The sequence below is a fragment of the Caloenas nicobarica genome, chromosome 17 (genome assembly GCF_036013445.1).
Source record: "Caloenas nicobarica isolate bCalNic1 chromosome 17, bCalNic1.hap1, whole genome shotgun sequence".
Lineage (NCBI taxonomy): Eukaryota > Metazoa > Chordata > Aves > Columbiformes > Columbidae > Caloenas > Caloenas nicobarica.
The window spans coordinates 6,980,189-6,992,970 of NC_088261.1; the positions used below are offsets into that span (position 1 = coordinate 6,980,189).

General features: G+C 41.5%; 1 long non-coding RNA gene across 2 annotated transcripts; it reads right to left on the bottom strand.

Moving 5' to 3' along the window:
* Positions 1-309: 309 nt before the first annotated feature.
* On the bottom strand, positions 310-12,180 carry LOC135995700 (uncharacterized). Of its 2 annotated transcripts, XR_010607149.1 has the most exons (6): positions 12,014-12,180; positions 9,909-9,965; positions 9,227-9,466; positions 2,355-2,427; positions 1,960-2,085; positions 310-1,543 (listed from the first exon to the last, which is right to left on the bottom strand). It is a non-coding gene; the product is annotated as an uncharacterized LOC135995700 (long non-coding RNA). The 2 variants fall into 2 exon arrangements; XR_010607150.1 differs by lacking the exon at positions 2,355-2,427.
* Between the last annotated feature and the right edge of the window lie 602 nt (positions 12,181-12,782).

The window sequence follows — 12,782 nt, forward strand, 5'->3', positions numbered from 1 at the left end:
AAAGTTTTGTTCATTCACCTAAGAAAAAGAAATACCTACTCTTTTGGATACTTTACAGCCTTTTCAGGAAGAACTGGAATCAGCATGATTTTTTGAATTTGTTTGCCCTTTATGCTTTCACTCTGGCATTTGAAGTATTTCTTATATTTGAAGATTAAGCACCTTGCTGATGGGATTCTCCCATCCATGTTCATTGGATCTGTTGCTGTGTTGTAACCTCTGATGACTGAATTCTGTAACTAGGTAAAAAATAAGATTTATATGTTTCATGATAAGGTTGTTGCATTTTGCTACTGCTTGCTTTGTACTCAGTTCTTCACAAGATGACACAGTATTTATTTTTGACATTTAAATACGAACAGTCATATTTTTACATGTTTTGACACAAAATTTGATCTCTTTCTGAATTAGTCTGGCAATCTGAAAACATCCAAAGTCTTCTTTCAGAAGCAGGATTGGTTTGATTAATCAAATTTCACTCTTTTTTTTTTCATGAAAAACATCATCAGCAAACCAAATCCCCAACAAGCATTGTAAATACTCTGCAGTTTTTTTAGTGAAAACACAACTTTTCCATGAAATCCCAGTTAAATACAGAAAGGCTGTGGTGAACATCATAGATTCACTTGAAAGAGATCTTCTCTGGTGCTTTCAGTGCGGGGGCTGTTTGAACGTGAATTTAAACTGCATTGTTTCCCAAAGTGCGGGCTTTGGAGTGGAGTGGGCCATTGTATGTTTAGTTCTCATTTTGAGTTTTTATGTGATGACCACTGTGTATGTACGTTCTTGTTTACTTTGCACAAACTTTCCATTGTAGACCCCTTACACTGACTGAGCTTTGACTGAGAAAAAAGAAAGACTGATCGTGTTAGAGCCATGGCGCAAGGTTTAATCTCTAGCTGACACTATATATATACAAAATCCATACGAATGGGAGGTTGTCACTGGAACTGGAAAGAGAATCTCTATGACCGACTTACTTGTTTTTTTTAATATTTCATTTTATCTTGTGCAGATCTTTTGTATAGGTAATTCTTTCTGTTGCATAGTCTGCTGAAATTTTCCCAGGCCTGGGTAGAGGATCAGTGTTGCTTAAAAAACTGAATAAGCAGTTATACGCCTTGGTAGCTTCACATCCAGTAGCCAGAACAAATGACATTTTGCATGAATTCTTCCAAATGAATTGCTCTGTGACCACGTTCAAGTTTTTGAATCACGATAGAATATTGTGAAGGCTTTTGTTGAAGAGCTCTGCGATGCCCTCCTCTCACTACCCCTGATTGTTTCCAAAGTTAACGCGGTTAACTCAGAGCCCAGTATGATTTCACATACCCCTGTGAGTTCTGTTTCGACACGAGGTTTGGACTTTTTTGCGATTGAATGTTTTTACGCGGCTCTCTGTGACCTCATGCTGGGGCAATCGCTGTGTTGATTTGAAGGAATGTAGATGGGTCTGCAGAACTGTCAGGGTCTCCCATTAAGATGTTTCTTTCACCTCAGCAGGAGTACTCAGCATTACTGCGAGTGTCGTTACTGAGCTGCCCTGTAGTAACACAGCACGAGAGCACAATCGCCCTGATGTATTCCAGTAACAGGGTGTTAATGTGCCGTTGCTTCTCTGTATTTCAGCACCAAGGCATCACTTCTTTGGATTACAATAACACAGGCAAGCAGACTCGCGCTTTAAGAAAACAAAGTCGGTCTGTGCAGTGGTGGGATGTGCTGGGACAGTGGGACACAGTCAACACTTTGCACACCGTGCCTGAGTGCAGGACATGCTCTTCAAGGGCTGCTGAGTCCTGCAAAGCCTTTTCATACGCTCACCCCTCATACGCTCACCCCTCATACGCTCACCCCTCATACGCTCACCCCTCATACGCTCACCCCTCATACGCTCACCTCTCATACGCTCACCCCTCATACGCTCACCTCTCATACGCTCACCTCTCATACGCTCACCTTTGCACCCGCAGACTCGATCCCAGGTTCAGCAGAAGTCCGTGCACACAGTTGCATTGCTTCTGGACAGCTTTGGATCAGTGTGGGTCAGTGCTTCATTTTAAAGGTGCCCCTCTTTCACAATATCTAAACATAAGAGTTTACAGTACCAGAGTACAGTGTAACTCATGTCATACGTTTTGACTGAAGTTTTTTCTATTTGTTATGCTGGCATTTATCTGTACCATCTAATGAGTATTTGCTCTACAAAGACACTCAGCACCTAAAAGTGCAATTATATTTTTCTAAAGCTCTTGTCTGAGAAGTTCTCTTTATGAGTAGGTATGTCTGCTAAGGATTGAACTCTTGCAAAGGAAGCAAAGTTTGAGCTTTCTTGATAAAGAAAAACAACACACCTTATTCATAGTTCTGATGTTTTTGTGATTCTTATCACGAGTAGTGTTCTTCTTAAGTCTGGAGTCCCCAGAGCTAGATGATTAGAGAATGTTAGTTTATGTGAAACTCAAAATAGGAATTTTTGAGCTTTCATTATTATAGAGAAAAGCCTGGAAATAAATGCATATGGAAGGCAAATACCAGAGTGCTAAAAAAAGGAACGAAAAGTCATAAGCTAAATTGGTGCAATACTGTGGCATAGAGAATAATTTAGTCCCAGGTTCTCACTGAAAATTGCTGCTTACTAAATAAAATAAAAATATTTTTAATTTTATTGTCTTGAGGATACTTAATTGAGCATCGAAATGTTTTTGTCTTTAAGGTTCATTTTGATGTCACAAATATCACATTCTCTACAAAAACATAATAGAGTAAATTTACATCAAAACATTAGCCTTTTTCAGAGATACCTGTGTATCCGTGTTGGTATATGGATGTGAGTTCGTGCCTATGTCTTCTTATTTGAAGTTAATATTGGTATTTTCATGCCTGATTCATGATTTTTGAATGCCTGAGATTGGCAGCACTGACCTTCTGCTTTAGTTGTGGGTGCTAAACTTCTTTGAAATTCTAGCCTAAATTTAAAATTTCTGTCATTAAAAAAAAAATCCTAGACCAGACAAGCCACTTGCTAAATGCATGGGTTATAAATTACAGCCATTTCTTTTTATTACACTGTTATACACTAAAAAAATAAAACCAAAACACCTAAACCCACAAATCTAATTACACCAAATGTGCTCTTCATCCAAAGCTGAGCTGCTGAGCTTGGCCTCAGCTCCAAGTCATGGTTTAGCTGCAAACTAAACTTTTGGAAAAACAGAAGCTAAAATAGTAACACAACAGTAACTCTGTATTAGCCCTTTAGGGAAACATCTAAATAAGCAAGAAAATTAATGAAATACTATTTACAGCCATTGTGTCATAAATGTACTATTTATAAATAAAAGCAGAGCAGGTTAGCCACGGTAAACTGCCCCAGCCCTACTGACTGTAAAGGTGATTTACATGGATGGTGGATCTGGCCCAGCCTTTTCCAGACAGCTGTCACTGCTGTGTTGGAGATGAATATGAGGAGGACACTTTCCTGTAAAGCATCGCGCTGGTTCTCTCACTTTCAGCCTGGAACATCGTTCACCTGCGAGGCCTCGTGCTCGGTCAGTGGTACCTGGGCGTGAGCATCGTCACAACCAAAGCAGGTCAGATTGCTGAACCACTAGCTGTTTGTTTAGTAAAACCCTTCAAATTCCACACCTTCTCTGGACAGTCTTCTGCTTGTCTATCCTTTCAGACAGAAATTGTTCCAGGTATCTAACTTAAAATCTCCCATGTTGCAATTTGAACCTATTACTTCTTACGTGTCATCAACAATCCCCATGGAATAGATGACCATCTGTTCTCTATATCACAACGTTGTTACTGAGTTTTCTCCTGATTCCTTTTGATTTTTTTTTTGCTGGTTATGCTTCTAGACTTGCTTCCTCCAGGCACCTTACCCATTCCCAACAGAACTGCAGACTGACTCCATAGCTAATAAAGACATTCGTCCCATTTACACCCTCTGAAGTAGTCTCACGCTGCTTGGGTATTGTTAGGTGAAAATAAGTATTACTGGCCAGGAGTAGTGACTTGGACATGCATTTGTGAACATAGAGAGGAAATGTTCTGTTCTTATCAGGAGCTCCCACAGACCTCAGAGTAGGTTGTTCTATCAGATCCGTGCCAGATCGTGAATAAAGCTGAACAGGACCTACAGGTTATTTCTACAGACACATCCTGATATCAAAACACGTTATTGCTAATACAAACTTGTGAGAAGGAAGCTCATGACATCAGATGGTGGGTATTCTCCAGCATCTTTAAAGACGATCTATATAAGCTTAGCCCGGTTAAGAAGGGTAAACATTGTCAGAGCAGTGACACGTTTTCTAAAATGTCGCATAGAGAGTCCATGTAAATATTTGAGGCCTTCTGGGCAGCGTTGGACATTTCTGTTCGGAGCTGCACCCACAGACGTGCTCCCAGCACAGCAGCTGCCGCTGAGGGACACACACACACGTGGGCTCTGCAAAGCCAAGCGCCAGCCACGAGACCTCTGCATCATCTAAGACAATGAGTGCTTTGCTTTTATCACTTCAGGGCAGGGAGAGGCGAGTTTGATTTTTCTAGCACAGGAAGATGAAGCTGTGCACGTTTACATGCATTTCCCTGTTAAATGTCCCTACATTTTAAAAAGTTTAGGCCAGGAAGTTACATTAAAAAAGCAGTTATCCTTGAGTTGATACTTAGTGCGTGAATCCTGTTACAAGAGGCTTTTTAGAGATGGCCATTTCAATGTATTTGCTTGGTTTGGTTCCTAGCATTAGGCAGGAGTTGTGTTCTGTCTACTGACTGTTCACCTGGCATAGCCACAGGGTTAGTTTGCAAGACAGAGAAAAAAAGAGATGGAGGCATTAATTGTTCATTACAAAGAGTGAAAAATCGTAACTAATCACGGCACAGTGCTGCTGCTAATGCATTTGAAACCTCCCTCTACCTCACCAAACCATATGGGGGTTTAAAATGTAAATACAATTTGTAATTGAGAGCAGCATTTTATTACTTGCATTTAAGAGGCACAGGGCGCCTGTAACCCTCAATATGAAATTTCCGTTGGCTAGAAATAAATTCAGCTCCGTGTTTTGTTTTTATTCCCGCTGCGACACCCGCATGAGCAAGGTAATGGCGAGCCTGCAAGCTTTCAGCCGCTCACTCAGCACCGAGGGGAGAAGTGGCTGGGAGCTGTGGTTTGCAGTCACTCTGCTGCCTTCCTCGCCTCGCGCACTGGAGGCAAAAGCAAACACGCTGCAGAATAAATCCTCAGAGATGCTGAGAGCTGCCGAGCTACCACAGCCTGGGCTGGAGTCGATGAGAACTGCAGGCACTCAGCCTTTTCCTGCATTTTGTTCTCATTTTCAGTCAAATGCTGCCTAAAAGCAGCTCGTACTGCTGGTTGCAGTTATTTGTTTATCAGCCTTGCAGTAGCACCTAGAAAGCGGGCTCAGGTTCCATTGTATTAGGTGCTGTACAAGTACAGAGCAGATAACAGTTCCTGCCACAGTGAGCTGCAAATGTGCATATAAGACAAATGACAAGAAATAGACACAAAAAAAAGGAGCGTGGGACATTCTTGCTTCTTCTGTGATGTGTCACAGGGATATATAATTTATAGTTAGATCCTCTAAGGAACTAAATACTCCGGCTGTGTTTTACTTACAGAGTAATTCTTGAATCATTTTAGCTGGTTTGAGAATGCAAAGTTCCTATATGGAGATGGAGACCTTAGAGTGCTGCCACCAAAGAAGTTACTCATGGCTACCTCTGCCAGCATGAACATAATCCCTCTCAACCCTCCTGTCTTCCTTCTATTCCCTTTCTGTCAGCTCTAGATCTGAGAAGCAGCACGGAAAGAGATCCTCAGAAACAGCACAGGAGTCCTGCCCTGCACTCCTTGCAGGACATCAGTGGGGAAAGAAGAAAACAGTGTTATTCACACTCTGCCTAGAGGGACTAGTGACATCCACCTGTGTAGAAGTCAAGAATGTCTAGAAAATTAAAGAACAGTGGAGAGGCAGGGATTTAAAGAGAGATAAAGACCTCCAGATTTTAAGGTAAACCATTACACCAGCTCCTGTGCTTGTCGCTCACCAGCAAAATGGACAGTTCAGGGCAAAGTGAACAGTTCAAGGAGAACTGTAGCGGAAGGTTTAAGATACTACTCAACAGTGGGTGTCCTGGGCTAAAGAGTTGACATCTCTGCTAGAATTATTAGAGCTCATTTTTCAAGAAGATAAATCCTGTCCCACAATTCTAGTAAAAATAGAGACAATAATAAAAATAAAACTGCAAGTGAAATAAGTCCTGCTTTGAATGGACTAGATTGGAATATTTGCCTTCAGTGCAAGTTTTGAGACCTCGTTAGGTGCCCGATTCCTCACAGGTTTTAACTCATCATAGACTTCTTCACTGAGGAATAAGGAAAGTTTTAACTGTGAGACTTGAAATGAAGGCAACCATGCCAGTGCCTGCCACTTTAGAGAATAGAAAACTCATTCTGCTACTTCAAGATTTCTCGGCTGAATTAATGTGTAGGACATAATAACAGTCATGCTGAGAGTGAAATATTCCCTCTCTCATTAGAAAGCACTTCTGTTCTTGTTGAGCTATATCCTCCTACCTTCATCTGCTCTGGGTTCTATCCAGCATTATTTACAATAATCGTATCCACCTTCACTGTTGGATGTCTCAAAGGAATTGTGGCTAAGAAGGATAAAAGATGTCTACACACTCACTGGCTTTTTCCTCAAACAAATCAGGAAGTCAAGCGGGTTCACAATGAGAAAGAGCTAATTGAAGAGCTCTGGAGTGGGGTTTTTGAGCCTCTTAACGTTGCAGGGCACCTAGACATCCTACCTTATACGTGAGAAACTTAACTTGTACACTCTGTCAAGTAGATAAGCGAGTTGATTAGCAAAGCCCTAGATTAAAAAAACCCAAACCCAAACCCTAAGGCCTAGAAGCCTTAGTCTTGACTTCTGCTGGAAGTTACAGTGTGGGTCAAATTTGTTTCTTAAACAATTTAGCTCCCTGTGCATCCAGAGCATTGGAGTTTTGTCTCTTCTCATGGTTTTGATATAAGACTCTGTGCTTCAGGGAGTCTCTCTGTATGGCCAGGGTGTTGGGTTCAGATTTTTTTCATATATATTTAAATCACAAAGCTCAAGTTAAGAGGTATTTCCTTCACAGACAAGGGAGGAAGACTAGTACCTCAAGGAGTGATTCAGCCCACCTGAGATGCAATTCCTGCAATTTACTATTATTTTTCAAAACTTGTGTCCTCTAAAACATGACTTTTGGGGGGTCGACTCATTATTTTGTGGTACTTGTATGGAATATACTGGAATGTGACAATATCTCTGAATGTGGCATTTGCGTTTCTTCCTGTTTGGGTGACTGTACTGTGAATTTCCAAACTACCATGGGATTTTGTGTTGCATCTCTGAGTACGCCGGGGTTGGCTCCCATGCATACATAACTAATGTCTGTGTTATGAAGTGCCAGGAATGTGAAATGGGTTAGCTAGCTGACTGAGTCGAACAGCAGGTCAAGACATGTCACAACAGTGTAATTCATACAACAGAATGAGGATAGCTTGGGGGGTCCTGAGTTAAAAGGACTCGATTAGTCTCAGCTCAGAGTGAAGATTATCACAGACTGGCAAAGACAGGAGCAGAGACCTTCAGACATGGCTTAGGGTCCCCGTTCTGTAAGGTTCTATCCACAGTCACCAAAATATTTAAGAACTAAGTCCCAAGTGAGCCGGTCTGAGGATTCAAGTTGCTTAACCATCATTGTGAATGTGGCTGCTTGTTTTTAGAAGATCAGTACATGAGGTGCTCAGCTCGTTTCAGGTGTTCACTGTCTGGCCAGGCTGGGTCCCACCCTGATGTCCTTTGCTGGCAGGACATGCAGGATGTCACCCGGCGTGAGAACCGAGCCCCCACTGTCAGTGCCATCCACCCTCCTGCACATTGCACATACAGCTCCAGACTGCAGTGGAACCACAGTTTCCAGCATTATGGACTAGATGATCTTCAAAGGCCCCTTCCAGCCCAAACCATTCTATGATTCTATGAATGCTACAAAGAAAAATTCTGTTGGGCCAGATTCTGTCCTCAGCCACAGGACGGTCAGTCCCAGATAATCTCGCTCATTCTGAGAGGTGACAATGGATTTGTGCTATTGCTTGTGAGGTCAGAATACAGCATCTTTCTTACCTGCTGTGCCCCTTTTCATAATTTTAAGCAAAGTTTATGAGTGTGGGTTGTTTCTTTAGTATAAACAGGAGGATTTGTTACTATGTGATGTGATGATTCTCCCATCACGAATTTTTAGAAACGTGCTAAAGGATTGAATTAGGAACTTTTTACATTTACGAAGAGTTGGTGGTTTCGAGCTTTTACAGCTACTGTGCTAGTGGAATATGGCCCTAATACCATGTCCTGCATTCAACGTCTACAAAGCAATGCCAAGCTACTATACTCACAATTTCCAAAGTGACTATTTCAGCTGCCATTTTTCACTGTCCTTACATTGTTGAATTGTCCCTCATTTGGCAGTGCTTTTCCTGGTGCTCTGATGGATGGTATAGCCCCAAATGTGTGCTCTGCTCTGAGGTAGTATTGCTGCCCATCTTCTATTCCCTTGTGTGTGTTGTAACCCACAGTGGAACAATAAGTGGCTCCAAACCTCAGTATTATGTGATCCAACATACTCCAGGATTCATCTGTAATTAAACCACAAATACCTGGCATGAATTTAGCCACTGGGTCAATATTCAGGTATTATTTTCTGTAAATAAAATTGGCTTTTGCTATGCTGGATTTCTTCTGATAGAGGAAGTGGAACCTTATATTTTAGCATATCCTGATATAGTAATATTTTAGGTGAAGAGTTCCAATTGTTTATCCTGAAATTTTAGACAGAAAAATCAAATACAGAAACATTCAGGCAAAATTTCTGGCAGGGAGAATAATTTGTCAAGTGGTGGGCCGGTTCCTCCATTCTTTGAAAGTTTTAAGTGAATATAGCTTGAATTTCTGTGAAGATATTTGGCCAGATCGTTAGCAGATGTTTAAACCTCACCTGCTTCCCCAGAGCACTTTAGCTTTTCCCCAGCGTCTCAGTTCCTGACTTGAGCTTTGTTAAACCCTGAATTCTCAGCAGGGTATCTTGCTGCCAGAAAGAGCAGGTATTGTCAGAAGCAACTAATGACTTTCTTATCAAATCCTACCTTGCAGCAAAAGTGTTGCGATCTGTCCCACTGCTCCCAGAGCCTCCCAAATGATTCCCGGAGAGATGACACCTCTGGTGTGGGCAGCAGCCCGGGGTGGGTGCGGAGGATACGCGGAACTGCAGATGTGACAAAGTGCGGAGCAGCGAGGCCAAGTGCACAAACCAGACTGGCTCAAAGTCAGTGGGGGCAGAGTTCTGTCACTGAGGATGCCATGGCTTGAGTTGGCTTGGCCAACTACTATCAGCAGATAATAACAACGACATTTAAAAATATGTTCTACCTCAACCGAAAGACATAGCAACTGATATATAAAATGCTATGGCCTGTGTAAGGCATGAGAAGTGGCTAGAGATGTTTTTTGATTGTTTCGTCTGTAAAACTCTAGCAGAAATTACAGTAGATTTCATTATAATCCATCAGCTCAATTATTTTGATTACTGTTGGGTCTTCTGTTTTGGTTCTGCGGGATGGAGAACAAGGCAGAGCTGTTGCGCAGGGGTTCATGACATCACCAGAACACTCCATCTTCATTTATTATTATTGTTTGAGGTTTTTCACAAATAAGGCTCATGTCAGCTTTTTCCACTGGCTATCTGGGCAGCATAAAGTAGCCAGGGAATAAAAAATGAAGAATTAATACAAAAGGCTGGGATTTTGTTGCCTTGCGCTTTAGCCTTACCTATGCAGACTTCCCATTGGGCCTATAGGAAGATAGTTGTGTGCTTCTGCTCTCTGTCTATGGAACAAAGAAGGAATAACATGTTTCAGCCTTGTGAGTGTGCTGGGAAGACAGATTCAGCCTTGGTTTTGAAATACACATATACTGCGGTAATTAGAACAATACAAAAGCAAATAAAAACAGGAAGGAGAAAAGTACCTAACCCACAAAAGGATTTAGTTGATGTGCAGCAAATGAGATATGGGACCACAGACTATGTGATGAAGTTAAGAGAAATATTGAATAGCTGCTTTGCTACACAATTCTACAAAATGAAATGACATCCTGCAGGAAAAATAGTACAGGCTCATTTACTACCCAAGAGGGCAGAGCTAAGGTTACAGGGACTATAACAGTGTTGTCATTTCCTTACTCCCAGGAGCTGCATTTTCCAACTTGATGGCTTTCCTAATGTAATTGCATTTTACGTTATTATTTTTTAGAGCCTGACTCTTGCTAGAGTAAATCAGGAGGAACCCCGGCAAAGCCAACAAAGGGATCTCAGTGCAAAAATGATGGGAGCCGTAGCAGAATCGGGCAAGCTCAGTCTGTAACCCTCTCCTCCAAATTCTGTAACAAATGCCCCATGCTGGAATAGCAAGTAGGTATCAGATGAAAACAAAAAACAATGACAACAGCGCATTTTTCAGAAGCCACATCATATTATGTCATTGATGTCAGGTTGAGTTATATTAGTCTGCTTTTCATTATGTTGTGTTACGCCTTTTGACATAATGCAACACACTGTGAGTAACATAAAGTGACCTCCAAGTATAAAAGAGAACACACTTTTTGTCAGATTAGATAGTGGCTATGAATTCTCAGAGCGGGAGGGGTAAGTCAGAGAAGGAGGTTTGGATTCAGTGTCCTGAACAACGAATGCACAGAACTTAATTAACAGTTACAGCAGCCCTGGCTGTTTCCAAATAGGTGGATGTCTCTGCTCAACAGAGAGAGAAGATTCTCCGTGGGATTTACACAGTTTAATTTATTTAAAATTTTGCAGAGCTACCTGTAATAGCTCTTTCTTTTCTGTACCTGGACTGTAGGATCTCCATGTACAGTGAACATACGATTAACTTTGCTGAGACTCGCCTTCTTGCCAGGCTCCGATACACAGTGGTCAGACCAAGCGTAGCCGAAGGGCTTTCTGAGCAGCACTGGGTAACCTGTCCTCTGTATCAAGAATTTAATCAGCTGCTAAGAAAAATACTGTAGGCAGAAAGGAAAAGGGAATCACCATGGCTCTGAAAAGAAGGAAAGCTCCTCATTAATTTAAGGCAATTGAGGAAAAGTGGGTGGTTCAGGGGAAGTTGCTAATTCTCTCTGGAGGGTTTGAAATCTACCTTGGTAGTTCTCGCTGGTGGCTTTGCTGGGATAAACTGCTGTTCTTACTTCAGTGCCTACTTGAGAGGCACTTGGTCTAATACTCCTGATCCTGGTAGTGCATGTTGTATGGATCAGAAACATTTTCATGAGCAGTCTCAAAGATGGAAGTTGCAAAGGTACCAGAATACATTTGATGTGGTCTTCCTGAGCAGTACTGGATGTGGAGTCTCACTTTAAAAGGTGGTTTAAGATTGAGGGTTAATACTGCTAACAGGAATAGAGCATAGCATGAAAAAGGTGCATGGATGAGCAGTTAGAGCAGCATGTGGTACCAGAATCCAATGTGCCACATGCATTTCCTTTACTATTTCTCCATCTATAGGTGTACTATAAATTAATATCTACTTAATTCTCAGGAATGCAACATTCCTTTAAGATGTGTATGAGATGCTGTCCTTGTTCATTAGGCTATTAAATATTAGAGAATTTGTAGTTGCTTCTTGGAACAGTGTGCACTAAACCAGCTCTGCTCTCCATCCTGCAAAGAGCTCTGTGCAATCAGACCCCCGTGTCACTGACATCCACAGTGCTCTGCATGAGTGCGCAGATCTACTTTTAAGTATCATCTTGCAGCATCAGAGAGTCCAGAATTAAACATGAAACGTTCTGGTAAGTATTGTTAAGTTCATAAAGCAAGCTGTTAGCCTACGCTTGATAAGCTCATAAAGAAAGCTTACCCTTGGTAGGACATCAAACCTTGCTCTTGGCCAGACAGACACAGAGACTGAACGCTGGAAAATCTCACCGACATTCGCAGCCAGGCTGGATCTCAGGAGACTTCCTATTATTATTTTCTTTACTAATAAATCATTATGTCGTCTCCTTCACAGCACAGAGAGTTCAAATAAACCTGTCCCTGTGACAATCTGAATCTCTGTAGGAGTGTCCTGTTCTGTTGAGTCACGTGAGAGGAAAACACAAAGAAGTAGAAAGACAGATCAAAAAGGGGTAGCAGAAAGGGCCCTGGAGGCAGACTTAAGTTTGGTATTTAATATTTCAGGTAAAATATTCACTTAGCATCAATTATCTTGTTGGGTTCTTCTTTTTTCTTTTTTTTTTTTTTTTAATGAAATTGCCTTCTGAATCAGCCAGCTCTCTAATTACCAGATTGAATGATTGAAATTTTTAGGGCAATTAAATTCAAGCCTTTCTTTTTCAGTCCTTACGTTATTCCCCCCTTGTCTCCCTCCCCTCTCCAGTCTGGAGCCTTTCTATAATTTGGAGGCAGTTGCAGAAGCGAGCAGACCTTTAAAGCCAAGATGTATGTCTCCCTTAATTCCTCTGTGGATTTGTTTTATAGACTAAGCAGAGAGGGTTCTGGTCTCTCAGGACACGTGCATTACAAACACACAGTATTGTGTGGGTTTTATCCTAACATGTCCTGTCATTTTAAAACAACTTGGAAGAATTCCTTTAATATAGAAACTCTTTTAAAAGACAAAGATC